The following is a 14,790-nucleotide window of genomic DNA, read 5'->3' as shown; positions in this document are numbered from 1 at the left end:
CTTGTTGTGTTTTTTAGTTTATTTTTCTTTTTTTTTTTTTTCTGCAGGCGGTTTTTAAAAATTAACACATAACAACGCAGAGGCGAGAGCAATCACTGCACTCACTAGCTGCCAGCACTTCCGCTCCGAGAGAGCTGCAGCCAAACATTTGAAAACTTTTCACATTTACATCAAGCGTTTGCTGTTAGAGCGTTTTATTAAATTATTACGCGAATACACACACACGCACACACTTACTCTGGAAAAGCATAGTGGAGAGTGGAAAATTCATAGACCGAAAGTTGGAGCTTTATGAGCTGCTGCTCCTAGTTTGGCCTGTTGGGTCGCATAAATTTCCGTTTCCGGAGACTGCAAATGAGCCACAAGCGGCCGCAGTCACCCAGTTTGGGGTCAGTGGGTACTCCGGACACAGGAGCAGGAGCAGGAGCAGGAGCAGGAGCAGCTACTAAATTTGTGGCCCTTTCGCGGCACGCATTACACACAGAAAAATATGTAATATTTTAAATATTTATTTAAGCAAGTCTAACATAAATTTGGGCTTTAAACTTCTTTTATATTTAGAATAAATTAAAATGTAAACCTAAGAAATATTTGAAGTGCATTAAACAACTCACACAATTATCTTCTTCCCTTATAAACAACAGGTAAAGAGTCCTTGACTTTGAAATAATTTTCCCTTTAATTTCCAGGAACTAGAAATTCCCATAATAACCCTTTCCATTTCAAGACTCATTTTTTAATAAATTTAAAAACAACTTGTCATAATTTTAAACCCCAAAATAAACCTCTTGTTTTTGTTTTTGTTTTTCCACTGTAGACTTTCCACTAAATTTGTGGCCCTTTCGCGGCACGCATTACAATGTGAAGCCAAAAGGGAGAAGGTCTCTGGCTAGCAGGAGGCCGGCAAAGGGACCAAACAGGACATCAGTCAAGCCGCCGAGCTTAATTAATTATGTCGTCTTTCAGTTTAAAGGCGTTTAAGATGCCCATGGCGAGAGGAAAATGCGGAAAAGCGGCAGTGGCGGCGGCAAAGGGATTGAAAAATGCGGCTGCCGCATGCCGACAATGAAAAACGCGACCGCAGCAGCAAACAGCAACAATGCAGCTGACTAACTGCCGCCAAGTGACCCAAATTATTCACGACGATGAGGACGAGGACGATGATGACGATGACGAGAAGTCGGACGATGGAGGAGCAGCTGAGTGGGGTTCTGGAGACGAATGTGGTGGAGTCCACTCTTTAGGTTCTCCATAGCCAGCCGGCATGAATTATTTTATTCTTTCCCCCTTTTCTTTATTTTTTCAGCTACTTTCACTGCGGCGAGCATTTTCCTGACAGCAGGAAAAAGCAGTCAAAAGGGCGTGCCACATTGTGACGAAAAGTGTTAAGGACCCGCGTTCCGGTTATCTTTTTCACCAGGAGTTTCAGCAAAAGTGTCACCAAAAAAAAATGGCAAAGGACATCGAAGAAAGTCCTTTAATATATTGCATTCAATATCCTCAAGAGGATTTTATTTTACGAAAAAAGATTTTAATTTTTGGTTATTAAAGCCTTAAATATATAGCCATAAAACAAAATAAATATCTGATTAAAAATTAATTTTATGTATAAATAATATATATATAATTTGCTTAATTCTGAGTTGATTGTTTATACCTATAAAATTAACTCATAAAAGGGGAAGTTGTAAATATTCAATGTTCATATTTAAATTAATCATTTAATGGTTTTTTTTTTTTTTTTTTAATTCACAATTCTGGCTAATATTAAGACCACAAATTTTTAATTAAATAATTTTTCCAATTTCCTTTTTTTTGTGATAATATTTTAAGTCATTTTTTAGTCAAGCAAATTAATAACAAATCAACAAGTTATGACTAAAAAAAACCCACCGCATTTTATGAAGTATTTATCATAAAAAATGAAATTTATATAAATTTATTTCAACAGCTATTATTATTATATGTATATAAATATTATTTATATTGCCTTAAAATTCCACCACAAAAATATATATAAAAGCTTTCGCACAAGCAATATGTGTTAAATTGATCCTTTAAGTTGGCTAAAGGTGAGGAAAATGAAAATGATGCCTTTGTCAATCAGCAATTTGGTTGGCTGGCAATCTTTGGGAAATCTGTTCTCTCTCCTTTTTGACTTTTCACGCCGCCATGGAAATCGTTTAGCATTAATAAAACGCAAATAAAAACTCTGTCAAAGCGCGGGCTCGGGATCTGTGAATGGGGCACAAAGCGGCGTATACTTGATATGGGCTTAACTGTGTGTGTGTGTGTGTTTGAGTGTGTGAGTGAGTGAGTATGACTTAACGTGGGCGAGTATGCTATGCCCCTGTGTGTGTGTGTGTTTGTGTGTGTGTGTGGGCTGAGAGCGGCACGCAAAGCATTTTTGATTAGGCGACGCTCTGAAGCGCGCTACGTTTTTTTGACTTTGGCACACGGCGTATACGCAATGTGAACTTTTGCCCCACTGCCCCAGCCTCAGCGCCGGAGCTTGGCTTGGCTTATTTAAGCGCTGCCATCAATCCTTTGACTAACCTCCCCTTCCTCCCTCTACCTTCCCTCCCTTGTAACCTCCTGCCTGCTTTCTTTTACGCGCTTTGACATTTTAAAAGCATTTTTATGTAGGAGCCTTGTATGTATATATATATGTATATGCAAGTATGAGTGACTTTTTTGCGGTTTGCATTTGTGCCGGTATGAAAATGAATGTTTGCTTTGAATAGCCTGCATTTCCACCCTCACTCCTCCCACACTCTTCCTTGCTCCTTTACCTTGCCATATTTTAGTATTTATTTTTGCAGCTGTTTGCTAAGAGGACAAAAATATATTTCTCCCCCCTCATATTTTTAATCATTTGCAGTTATTTAAACCATTTAATAGCTATTATTTATATGTTAATTATGAGAAGCAACACTCTCCCCAGAAAAGCCACCAACAATGAGGCGTTTATTAACAACTAATTGCCGCTGGCAATGCGTAGAAAAAGTCTGTCATTCCAGGTCAATGTAGCACGTTGGTTGTGTTTTTTTTCCTTTTTTCATTTGTTTTGCCGTTACTGTTATTTAATTTAATGAAAATTGATGATAATTGTTTGCTAAATTAATTGAATATTGTTCATTTTGTGCGGCTTGCCGCATAGAAATTGCCGCAGGGCGAAGAATTTTGAATGCAGCAGCAAAAAACAATTGATATCATCGGCAGCAACAATTACGATTAATATTAACAACTCGGCGGTAAATGGGGCCCGTATGGCATCAAGGTTTATTTGTTGGCCAATTGCGTGTGTTGTTTGGGGGTTAACTCCTTTTGATTTATCACTTTTCTATTTTTAGTATAACATACAAAAAAAAAGTGCTGATTGCTTCGGTCTCGGAAAATGTGTTTAAGGAAACCCAATTTCTCAACCAGCAAACGTAGCCTTTTTCAATCCAATTAGGAACTCAAAAAATTTAATTGATTAAATTTACCCCAGCAGACACTTGATAGCCTGACTAAATACACAGAAATTATTATTTTGTACTTGAAAACTATGTTAAAATATTCTTTTTGCGCTTTAACTTACTAACTATAATAATTTTACTATTTTCATTTGGAAAAACAATGCAATAACTTATACAAAATATTATTTTAATATCTTAAATTAAGTTAAAATATATTTAAATTGTTTTTCCCCCATTTAGTTTTCAATTTTAATTCAATATATGCACTTTACTCACTAAAAACTCCCTTAAAAGTCAGGAAATTACCTATTAAACTAAAGTTAACTATCCAGAAAAGTTAATGATAAGATATTCCTTTCTGTGGGAACATCTCGATCCGAAAACTATCTGCCATCTGTTCATTCACCGGAGTGTAAACATCTTCCAAAGCATCCTGCTCCTGCATCTCCTTTTGGCCAAGTTTTTCTTGCGGCAGTTGTTCCACCTTTGCCTGCCATTCTCTATCTCTCTCACCTCATCAGCTTCGCACAGATTCCATTTCGTTTGCATTTTCCCAAAGGAGTGAGCCACGCCCCTCCGCCCACCAAGCAGAACCACCTCCAGCACCGCCCACGTGGCAGCTGGGAAAGCGCATGCCATTTATTAAGAGGCAACTATCAGTTTCGCCCTGGCAAACGGCGACCGTGTAAAATACTTTTCGAAACTTTTCCTAAGCTAACAGGACAGGGAGAGCACGGGACACGGAGGGGGGAAATGGGGGGGAAAAGCCCCCGGAACCGGAAAAGTGGAGGGGTCAGTTGCGTCGTCTTGCGCTCAACTTTCGCTTGCATGCACTTTTGCTCACTTTCCACTTTTCGCTCGCTCCGCCGTTTGACGGTCAAAAGTCAACTCGAAGTCGAGTTCACTTCAAGTTGAATTTGTTTGCAGGGCCAAGTGGGGCCAACTATGGGGATCGGAATGGGTGCACTTCCTCTATATATACTACTATATATATATCTATATATATATAGACTATGGCCAGAGTGATTCATTACTTTGATTCTTTGACTTCCATTCACTTAGTTGTCCTAGTTGCGTGCCATTTTCGCTTTTTAAACCACTCTCCTTCTCTGTAACATTTTTTTGCAAGTTTTTTTTAAACTGTCGCTGAGACAAATAATGACTCCATTTTGTAGGTATTTTTATGCGCGTTTTGTTGCTGAGCAAAATATGTTTTAATAAAAGTTTACCCAAACCCAACCCACTACTGAAAACCACTACCGAAAACTCTTGCTGGCGGCAAGGAATGTCACATAACCACTCGCCCGGGGTTGCTGGCTAAAAGTTTTACCAGTTTCGCCAGTCTAATAATATTAAGCGTATAGCATAAATATTTAAATTTCATTGTCACTCGCTTTCAACAAGGGGGAGGGGGCTAGGAGGGGGATATAATGGCGCCCCGCATTTTTATGCAAATACTCGGTGGCCAAAATTTATACGCCTTTGTCACGCCAGAAAAGTCAGAGAAAAAAACTAAAGCTAAAGCCAAAGATACACATGATTCGGTGGCGGGGTTTTTGGCAACATGCGGTGGCCCATGGCAAGACATAATGGCCATCAACTCTGGCCAGTTGTAATAATATTTGATACCCTTGGAGGGGTTTTTCTAGGGGAGTATTTTGAATTAACCATAAGCTTTAAAAATACAAATTATGACCATTAAATAGGAGCATAGTTTAAAAATATAAGATATGAAAAGTTTATGATATTTAGGAATGTATTTTATTAGGGATAATCCTTATATTTTTTTTTATATTTTTAATATTGCTTCTGTATTCCTATTCGATGGTTTTGTAAAGAATAATTCTCATATAGATTATAATTTTTAAAATATACTAAATAAATTTCTTAAAGAGTTCAAAGCCTGTACTTTCTTTAAGGTTTAAATAAAGCTCCAGCGATGAATGACCTTGCTTCACTTAATTTAAGAAAAAGACCTAAAAGAAAACCTGCTAGTAATATCATTTTGAAGTCCCTTCCCAAAACCCCCCAAAAAAAAGGGTATTCAACCGCAGAACTGCCACCGCCTTTAGTTTAACATTTTTTCCCTTTGTGGAGGTATAAAACAAAAGGCCTTCTTTGCTGCCAGGCAGTTGAATCAACTTGAATTGAGTTGAGAGCGTTGGTCGACGGTGGCCAAATGAAAACATCAAATGGCTTGTTTGCCTTCTGCCAGGTCTGCCAGGTGGGTCGTGTCGTCGAAATCGCTGTCGTTGTCGTTGTCTGGCTGATAACTTGGCAACTTCCATGGCTGAAATTATGCCGCCAGACGATGAGGACGGAGGACTGAGGACGACGACCGCCAAATGACAGTCGGGACAAACAAATTCAATGCACTGGGAAGAAATTATGTACAATATGGAGAAAGCTTCGTTTTTAAGATTGCAGAAATTTTATGTTGCATACTTTTTTGGGTATTTTTTGAAACCAAAATGTTTTTTAAGGCTTTGTTTATGTGCTTTTCATACTACTTTCATTTCTTTTAAAGAAATTAACAATACAGAAATAAATATATCAAAGATATTTAATCAGCTTAAAACTATACACAAACAAACACAAAAACTATACACAAAAAACAAATGTTTTTAAACCCTTGCAAAGTATCATAATTTGACTCAGAAGCTTAAAATTATGTGAAGGAGTCATTTCCGACCCTATAAATCATATATATTCTTGATCAGCATGAAAAGGCGAATCGATATAGCTATCTTTGGAGGAAACATTTTTTTTTTAAATTTTTTTTTAATTTTCACGTCGTTAAAATGGTCAAAATTTTACAAAAAATTTGAATTTTTTATATCTTAAAACTCAGTATGCAGATTGGTAAACCTTTTAAAAACTAGCACAGACCCGCTTTCCGATTTGAAATTAATGAATTTTTAACTTAGTTATGGAGTGTTTAAACTTTTGATTATCGAAAAAAATAACATATAAAATTAAAGATAAATATCAATGCAAAAAATACAAAATTTATAATCTTCTTGGCCGCATAAAATGTCTAAATATTCGATGATTGCAAAAAGTCATATATATTCTGAATCGCCTTTAAAATCCCAGTTGATAGGTACAAAAACATAATACAATTTTTTTTTTGAAAATTTTTGCCAAATTTTTACATTGTTAAAATTGTCAAAAAACATGATGAAAAATAATATTTTTTTACATTTTAAACAGAATACGCAGATTTAATAACCTGATAAAAACTAACATAGGAACGCTTTCCGACTTAAAATCAATGCATTTTTGACTTAGTTATGATCGATTTTCACTGCAAGATCCAGTTCCCGAAATATTTATTTTTCATAAACTTATTTCAATAAAATTTAAAAATCTGCTATTTACGGACTTTTTCCCATGCTTATTTTTCAAGTGTAACAAACTCTGGCACAGACAGGACGCAAACAAGGACAATTGCCGAACGTGAGCGTCGCGACATGCCAAAATCGAAAGTAGGCAACATCAACATCAATAGTGGGCGGTGGGGCCACGCCCACAGCCCCCACACACACTAATACACCCACACGGCACGACCACCACCCACCCGCAGTGGAAATGGCGGCAAAAAGAAATGAACTGAAATAAATTGTACGTTTCCTGAGCAATTTCCATGGCCTGGCCGCCGTCCTGCAGGATCGAGGACCCTCCTTTATACTCCCATACCCAGGGTCCTTTTCCACGTTTTTCGCCACTGCTGCTGCTGCTGCTGGCAGGGCATTAAATAAAACGTCAGCCAGCTCCAACAATGCTAAAAGTGCCGGCAATCAAATAAATTCAAACGTGACCAAAAATATCCACATATTCGTATTATCCTCATGGACGAGGACGAGGACGTGGTGTGTACTCTGTGGACTCTCCTCTGGTTGCATTGTGCAGATTTGCGTCGCGCCATAAATTTCCGAGAATGTCCACCATTGACCAGCTTAGGCCACATCATCAACAACAATCGAGGCAGCGTCTAGACCGTCCAACAATAATTCCACAGACTAGGTAATCATAATGGAAATATTGCTGCCAAAAACTGTTACACTGAATCACAGTTGGAATCCGCTGGCTAAGTGTGGCCACAAAATGTCTGAGGGTTTTGCTTGGAACTAAGGCAAACTTTGGCGTAATCGATGAGTTACAATGTTGCTCCCAGACACAGAAAGAAAATGGGAGTCTAGAAATTATATTAAGATGAATACAAAATGGGCTACTGGATATATCAGTAGATATAAATATAGAGCTATGATTTATAAATATATTTTCTTTAACAATTATTCTAAAACGCCTCTCATTTACAATTAACATCCACTATATAAAGCTTCATCTCTATTCACTGTTCCAAAAAAATATCAAAATAATTTCCTTTGTGCAAAATTATTATTGACAAAAGTTCCACAAGTATATTCTAACTTTTTGTGATACAAAAATCCGTACTCATTCAACTTTTTTTTGCGTACCAAAATTTACCATTAAGATTACTTCACTTTCACAGATAATCTCTCAGTTGCAACCACACAAAAAGCTTGCATCAATTTGAGCACCTCTACAAATGGAATTCATTCTACATTTTGCGGCCCTTCAAGTGCTTTATTATTTAAATCTGAAAATGTAATTAACCATCAATATGCGATTGACAAAATATATATTTGCATTTTTTCCCACTTTAAGCGATAAACTTGATGGGGATTTTTTTGTTGCTATTGCCAGAGGGTGGACTATATATGTTTTTATCCCCAGCAACCAGAACAAAGCGATTGACATTAAATAAAAAAGCGGCAGGGACAACAGTGCAACAAAAAGAATATTTAAAAAAAAAACTGAACCATGACACATTTAATACGTGTGTGTGTGTGTATATGCATAGGCAAATGGCTTTATTAACACGGCCAACAGATATTGATATTGTACCCCGAAATATGCAACCAACTTGGATGCAAAAAGGTAAAAGGCAAACACACCGCCGCATCGGATGGCTACGTGACGTGCAGCCGAATCCGTGCATTTTAATTGAATAAAATAATATTTGTCCTGCTAATGGCTCCATTGCACACCCCTTCGTCTAAGGCAACACCGAGCCCTCTTCCGACAATTACCGCGCTTTTTAGTGACGAGAATACTTCAAATCTGATTCCATCGTGCCGGCATTCACTTCGCGCGGCTTTATCCCTTACAATAACAACAACATAGTTGCAGGGATCCAGGCAGGACATAGTCAGGACACGGACATTGTCCTGGCAGGACAGGAGCTGCAACCGCAGAGTCCGCAGGGGTGAGCGAACCGAACCGAACCGAACGGAAGACCGAAAACCGTCGACCGAAAACCAAAACCGGACCCCGTGCTGCGGTCCCGCTCCCACTACTGTCCCTCCTTCTGACCCCTTTTGTCCTGATAAAACGGATTAAGCGCTAAAAGCAAGGATTTAATCTCTATAAATGTCATTCCACTTGCCACACGAAGAAGACAAGACCGGGAGTTGCATGCCAAGGCCTTCAATTTCCTACAGGCAAAGAATTAGTTTTTAGAAGATTTGTGTATTTTAAATTGTATTTAAAATTCAAATTAAAACAAGAAAGGAAAATAACTTCGCCTGAAGCCTGAGAAGCCTAAATAAATCATAACTAAACCAAAAATGTTCGATTCTTTAAACAAATTAATGTTTAAAAAACTTATAACTGAGTCAAAAAGAGATTAATTTTAATTTGGAAAACGTTCTCGTGCTGGTTTTTACAAGGTTGCCAAATCTGCATACTCAGTTTAAAATGTAAAAATGTTGATAATGTTAATTATGTAACTCCTTATAAAATTTTGAAAAAAAAAATTCTGAGTTATAAGCTTCAGACTAAAATTATAATACAATTCTTTTAGTAGATATTTACCTATATTTTTATATGACAATTTTTCCTAGAAATCAAAGTTTAAAAAACTCATAACTAAGTCAAAAATGCGTTAATTTCAATTCGGAATGTTTTTCTATGCTAGTTTTTTGTGAGATAATAAATATGCATCAATTTTAAATTAAAAATAATTCAATTTTTTTGGACTAATTTTTGACCATTTTAAACCCTTATAAAATTTTGAAAAAATAAAAAAAAAAATGTTTTTCTCCGAACATGCCTAAAAAGATTCGCTTGATCGTGCTGATCAAGAATATATATGATTTATAGGGTCGGAAATGACTCCTTCACATCTGTATTAGCTTCTGACTAAAATTATAAAATTCTCATAGTTCTAGGTTTATTTTATCCCCGTTTCATAAATTATTTTCGAATTTGAATATATATCAGTTCAAAATACTTTAAAAATATATCTTGTAACAATTATTAAACACGAAAAATAAATACAATTGCCCTTTTTCCAAGTCCTTGAATAATGATCACCTTATTTAATAATTTATTTTATATTTTATTGTGAAAAATGTATCAAAAAAACATTCTGAAGACCTCAAATGACTTTCAGTTTGATCAACTTTAATTCGAGGTTATGGGTATGCTAACTATTGCATTGCAAATCTCAAAATTCCCTAGATTTAGATTAAAGATTTACTTAGTTTCTCAAGTGCAATATTTTCTTTTTCTCGCTGTGTATTCATTAGTAACCCAGAGTATGGAAATTAGGGTGGTATGCCATGACCATGATGGTGTGGTGTTGCAACGTTGTGGTGGGTGGCAGGTGCCTCGACTCTCAGCAAATTATATTTTGTATCTATGATAAAAATCATTTAATGACAAGACGCGCGCCCGTCTACACAATTAAGCCATTTAATTTAAATGAGATTAATCATAATTACTAGACACGAACCGAAGGACATGCAGAGTGTGGGCTCTAGGCACCCTTGGGCTTTCCTTGGATGTCTCTCCTTCCCTCGAAGGACTGCTCCTATTAAGTGGCTTTGGCTACAGCAGAGTCTTGGTTTTTATGGCAGTTTAGCCTTGGTTGCGGTCAAAAAGGGTGGGGCTTTCCCTGACTGGGCTGACGATGTTGATGACACTGATTGACAGCAGCTGCTGGTGGTTTTCATGTGTGTAAAGCCTGCTCCTGCGGCGGCCAGAGCTCGGCACCTTTGCCTCGAGTGAATGCAGCGAGAGTTAATTTAAACACAAGCCGCAGCAAATTAACCTAATGCCAGTCGAGGCTCTTGGCGTTTGCATTAAAACCAAGTGGTTGCCGCCTCAAGTGGCAAGCCTCGAAAAGAGTTAAACCCTTCGGCAGAGTGTGTGTATAAAAAACTACCAATTGAATTTGTTCCTTTACTGCTGGTGCTGCTCTACTCCTTGGTGCAATGCAATTTATGAAAAATAATTTAAATATCAAAAGGCTTTCGTTTTAATTACGCGCAAGACAAAAGCCAAAAGGAGAAGTCAGAACCAAAAAGGAAACGTCAGTTGTCGGTGGTAGAGCGGGCTCGCGACCCCAGTTCTACTTCCAATATTTTCCTCCTTAAGCACTGAGAGAAATATAGTTAACAGCTACAATATAATAACTGTTAAATTGAACTACTCTTGAAGATTTTAGAGAACTTTAAATCCATTATAAAGTCTGAGCTAACAGTAAGCAAGTAACCTTTACAAGGTCCAAGTTTTGCTTAAAAGTTTCTTCCGAAAATCCCTCTTCTTTCATAATTTATCAACGTTTAATTTTAATTAATTTTCCCTTTATTTTTTCCAGTGCATCTGCCAGCTTGGCTTCCCATTGCTGCTGCTTTAATTCCGGGCGACGACGCCATTTCCATGCCCGCTGCGTTTAAATAATTAATTAAGATTGATGCAGACTCATTTGTCTTGCTGCGCCAAGGACGATCCAGCCAGGATGCCGCCTCCTCCAGGCTCCCTCATTGCTACTTCCCTGATTTCCCCGCTTTCCGCGCTTTTCCCGCTTTCCCTGTTTCCCGTTCACTTTGCATTTTGCTTTTCAATTTATTTTGTTGATGTTGCTGCCAGCCGTCGTTCCTGTTGCTGCGTTGCCGTGTTTTATATCGAAAGATTTTGCATTAGTTTGCATTAAAATTTCACTTTGTTGTTTGCCGCCTTTAAAATGGGCCAAAAAACCCGTGGCACTCTCTGGCTTTTACATAAATTTTCCCAGGCCTCTCCTCAGTCCCTGCCTCCCTGCCCGTGCCTCCCTGCCCCTTTCCAGACAAAGTTGCATTCGCTGTAATTACATTGTAATGCTCGATCCGGCCCATTGCGCCGCAATATCGTACTCCTCCTTCTCGTCCTCGTTAGTCCTGGCATTTCGCTTAGTAAGCACGCATCGGAGTCGCTTGCCAAATAGGCGGATTACAATGCAGAAATGAGTTTATAAACAAGCCCCCAGACCGCACAGATAAAAAATAATTGCAATTGCCGGGGCGGACAAGCGAATGAAGCTCAATCGGATTGGAGAATTACCCACTAGACCATAAATCTTGGTAGCCTTTTCAGGGGTTCTTAAATACAAATCAAATATAAATGGAAATTGTGCCCATATCTTGTTATTTACAATTTATAAAAATGGAAGAGACTAGCCACAAAGAAAATTATTTAATTAAAGCAGCAGAAAGTTGTAACAAGAATCAACGAATTTTAAATACACTTTAAAAGGTGTCACATAATTGAATCAATAATAAATGTATAATATTCAGCTCACATATAGGGGTTTCCAGAAACCCTTTAATTTAAATTTAAATACAACAAAGGCACTCTTAAACTGCTTAATTAATTGAAGAAATATTTAACTGGACACAATTTAAAATACGTTTCAAAATATAAACACCAATATGTTTCCCACTCATATAATAAAATCTCCTTTTCATTGATTGACTTTCCCCATAATTATATATATAATTATATATATTAATTATAATATTTTACACACTTATTTCTCTGGGTGTACTTGGTTATATGTGTCCCTTTGTTTTATTTGCCAGATGCAATTATATTATCCCTATTTGGAAATGTAAATTTTTGTTTAATGTGTGCGTGTGGCTATTTTTTTTAATGGCGTAATACGGGCTAACTTCTTGATTTTTACCATGCATTTATTTATTTAAATAATCCCATTTTGCTTGGGCATTGCGCCATCATGGCACCGGCTGTTGGCCGGTATCAAAATTTAAATTTAAATAATAATTAGTGGCGCGAAAATCGCTTGCAATGAATCGAAGCCCCGTTCGCAAATTGGCAAATAAAAACATAAAATTAAAAAACAAAAGCCTCTCTCTGTTGTTATTATTGTTGTTGCAGCATCTCTGCCGCTACTGTTGCTAATGAAAACGAAATTAATTAATTTAAAACAACAATTGAAAGGTCTGGCCCGGGCCATTACGTGTTTGGAGAAGGGCAGCCAGCAGGGGCGTATACGTAATTTCACTAGCACCCACTGCAAAACCCTGACATCCATGCAGATATATACATATATATATCGGTATATATATATAATATCTGAACTGTGTGAGCTCGGGTATATTGCCAGCGATTGAAAACGCCCACACTTTGACTGGGCTGTCATGCATATGTAATTATTTCATAGCAAGCAAAACGATTCGCACGGCAAATGTTTGGGCCGTGCAAACAGGCTTTGAGAGAGAGGACGCCACTTGCTGGGGGCGTCCTCTTTTTCCAGGACCTGCCACGCCCCCCAGTTTCGGTCGCTGGCATATTAAAAAAAAAAGAGAAATAAAAAAAAGGGAAAAGTGGAAGTAAATCTGTACACCGAAAGGGAAGCTCTTTCTTTGCTATTCACAGAAACTATTTTAATATATTTTATAACAAAATTTTAAATATTTCTTTAGTTTCATTTCATGAATTTCTAAGATATTCAAAGGTAAAGACTTTCTTCCACCGAAAGGGAATTCTTTTGGTTTATATTAAATTCACAGAAACTTTTTTTAATATATTTTATATATTAAATTTTAAAATGTTCTTAAGAATATATATTATATATTAAATACCCCTTTTAGTATCCAGAACAAAATTTTAAATATTTCTTTAGTTTCATTTCATGAATTTCTAAGATATTCAAAGGTAAAGACTTTTTTCCACCGAAAGGGAAGCCTTTTGGCTTATATTAAATTCACAGAAACTATTTTAATATATTTTATATTTTATATTTACAATATTCTTAAGAATATATATTATATATTTTTTAAAGTATCAATTTCAAAACAATTTTTTAAATATTTCTTTAGTTTCATTTCACGAATTTGTAAGAATTTCAGAGGTAAAGAATTTCTTCCATTAATTTTACTTTATATCCTATGTAACATATTCAACTCCATAATGATTTAATATATATACTATATAGCTTCCAAAATCTTCTAAAAATATTACATTTACCCTCTCAATTCGCTTAAATTTCTTTTCAGTGCCTCAAAAGTTGGGCAAACAGCGTTGAGCAGGCAAAAATTGTTGCATATATATTTTTTTCGGGGGCAGGGGGAGAAAAAGCGACGCAGAACCAAAAGCAGTGCCATTGCCATCGCCTGGCAGGTAAAAGACCAAAAGCACCAAAAGACCACGTACTTAGCCTGATTTACACGTTGCCAGGCCGTTGCCATGAAGAGGAGCAGCCGGCGAATTTGCATCACAAATGTGTGTCTTTTTCAGGTTGCTTGACTTTGCATAACCCCTTTTTTGCGAAGCTCTCACCAATTGTGGGACATGGGTGGCATTTTGGAAACCAAAAGGGGGTGATGATGACTCAAAGTAATAGAGCAGCGGGGAGGGATGACTTCATTTCATATTTTTCTCGGGCATCATTTGCGTGCGATTTGCATTACAAAGAGATAGAGAGACCTGTGTTCTCTTCTTTTTTTCAACCTTTTCCCTGCCTGCATAAAATATCTAATGTCGCCGGGTCCTTCACTCACTCATCTCGAGTCGACTAATTAACAAACATTTCTAATCTTTGCCTGAGTTAGTTAAGTGCCTTCTGAGTAACTCTTCTGACAGCCTCATTTCGATCCGGTAAGGGGAAATAAAATCCCTCGTTTTTTGCTCTTGTAATATTTTCAATTTTGGAAATTTGGCATTTCAATTCTGCGCGTCTCTAATTCGGTTTTGTTTGGTTCAGTTTCCATTGGTTTGTTGTTTACTAAATTTGTTTGCAATTTGTAAAATCAATTGAAAACTACAAGCCAGGCCGGACGCCAGAACATTCATCAACGCACCCAGGACCCAGGACTCACATGAAAAGGCGTACACAAAAGGATATCCAGGGGGGGGGGGGTAGGAAACAAAAAGGCTCTCGACTTGAAAGTGATTTATGGGAATGCATATTGATATTGCCAAATTGCAATCAAACTCGAATGAATATTCGAAATTACAA

General features: G+C 37.0%; 1 protein-coding gene across 4 annotated transcripts in view; it reads right to left on the bottom strand.

The window, feature by feature from the left end:
- The window catches only part of Con (leucine rich repeat protein connectin), a 168,034-nt gene that overhangs the window by 107,186 nt on the left and 46,058 nt on the right, over nucleotides 1-14,790 (bottom strand). The window lies entirely within an intron of this gene.

The sequence above is a fragment of the Drosophila serrata genome, unplaced genomic scaffold (assembly GCF_035046125.1).
Source record: "Drosophila serrata isolate PLE 108 unplaced genomic scaffold, ASM3504612v1 contig_359, whole genome shotgun sequence".
NCBI lineage: Eukaryota > Metazoa > Arthropoda > Insecta > Diptera > Drosophilidae > Drosophila > Drosophila serrata.
The sequence above is the reverse complement of the archived record's forward strand: the minus strand, read 5'-3'. Positions and strand labels throughout refer to the sequence as shown.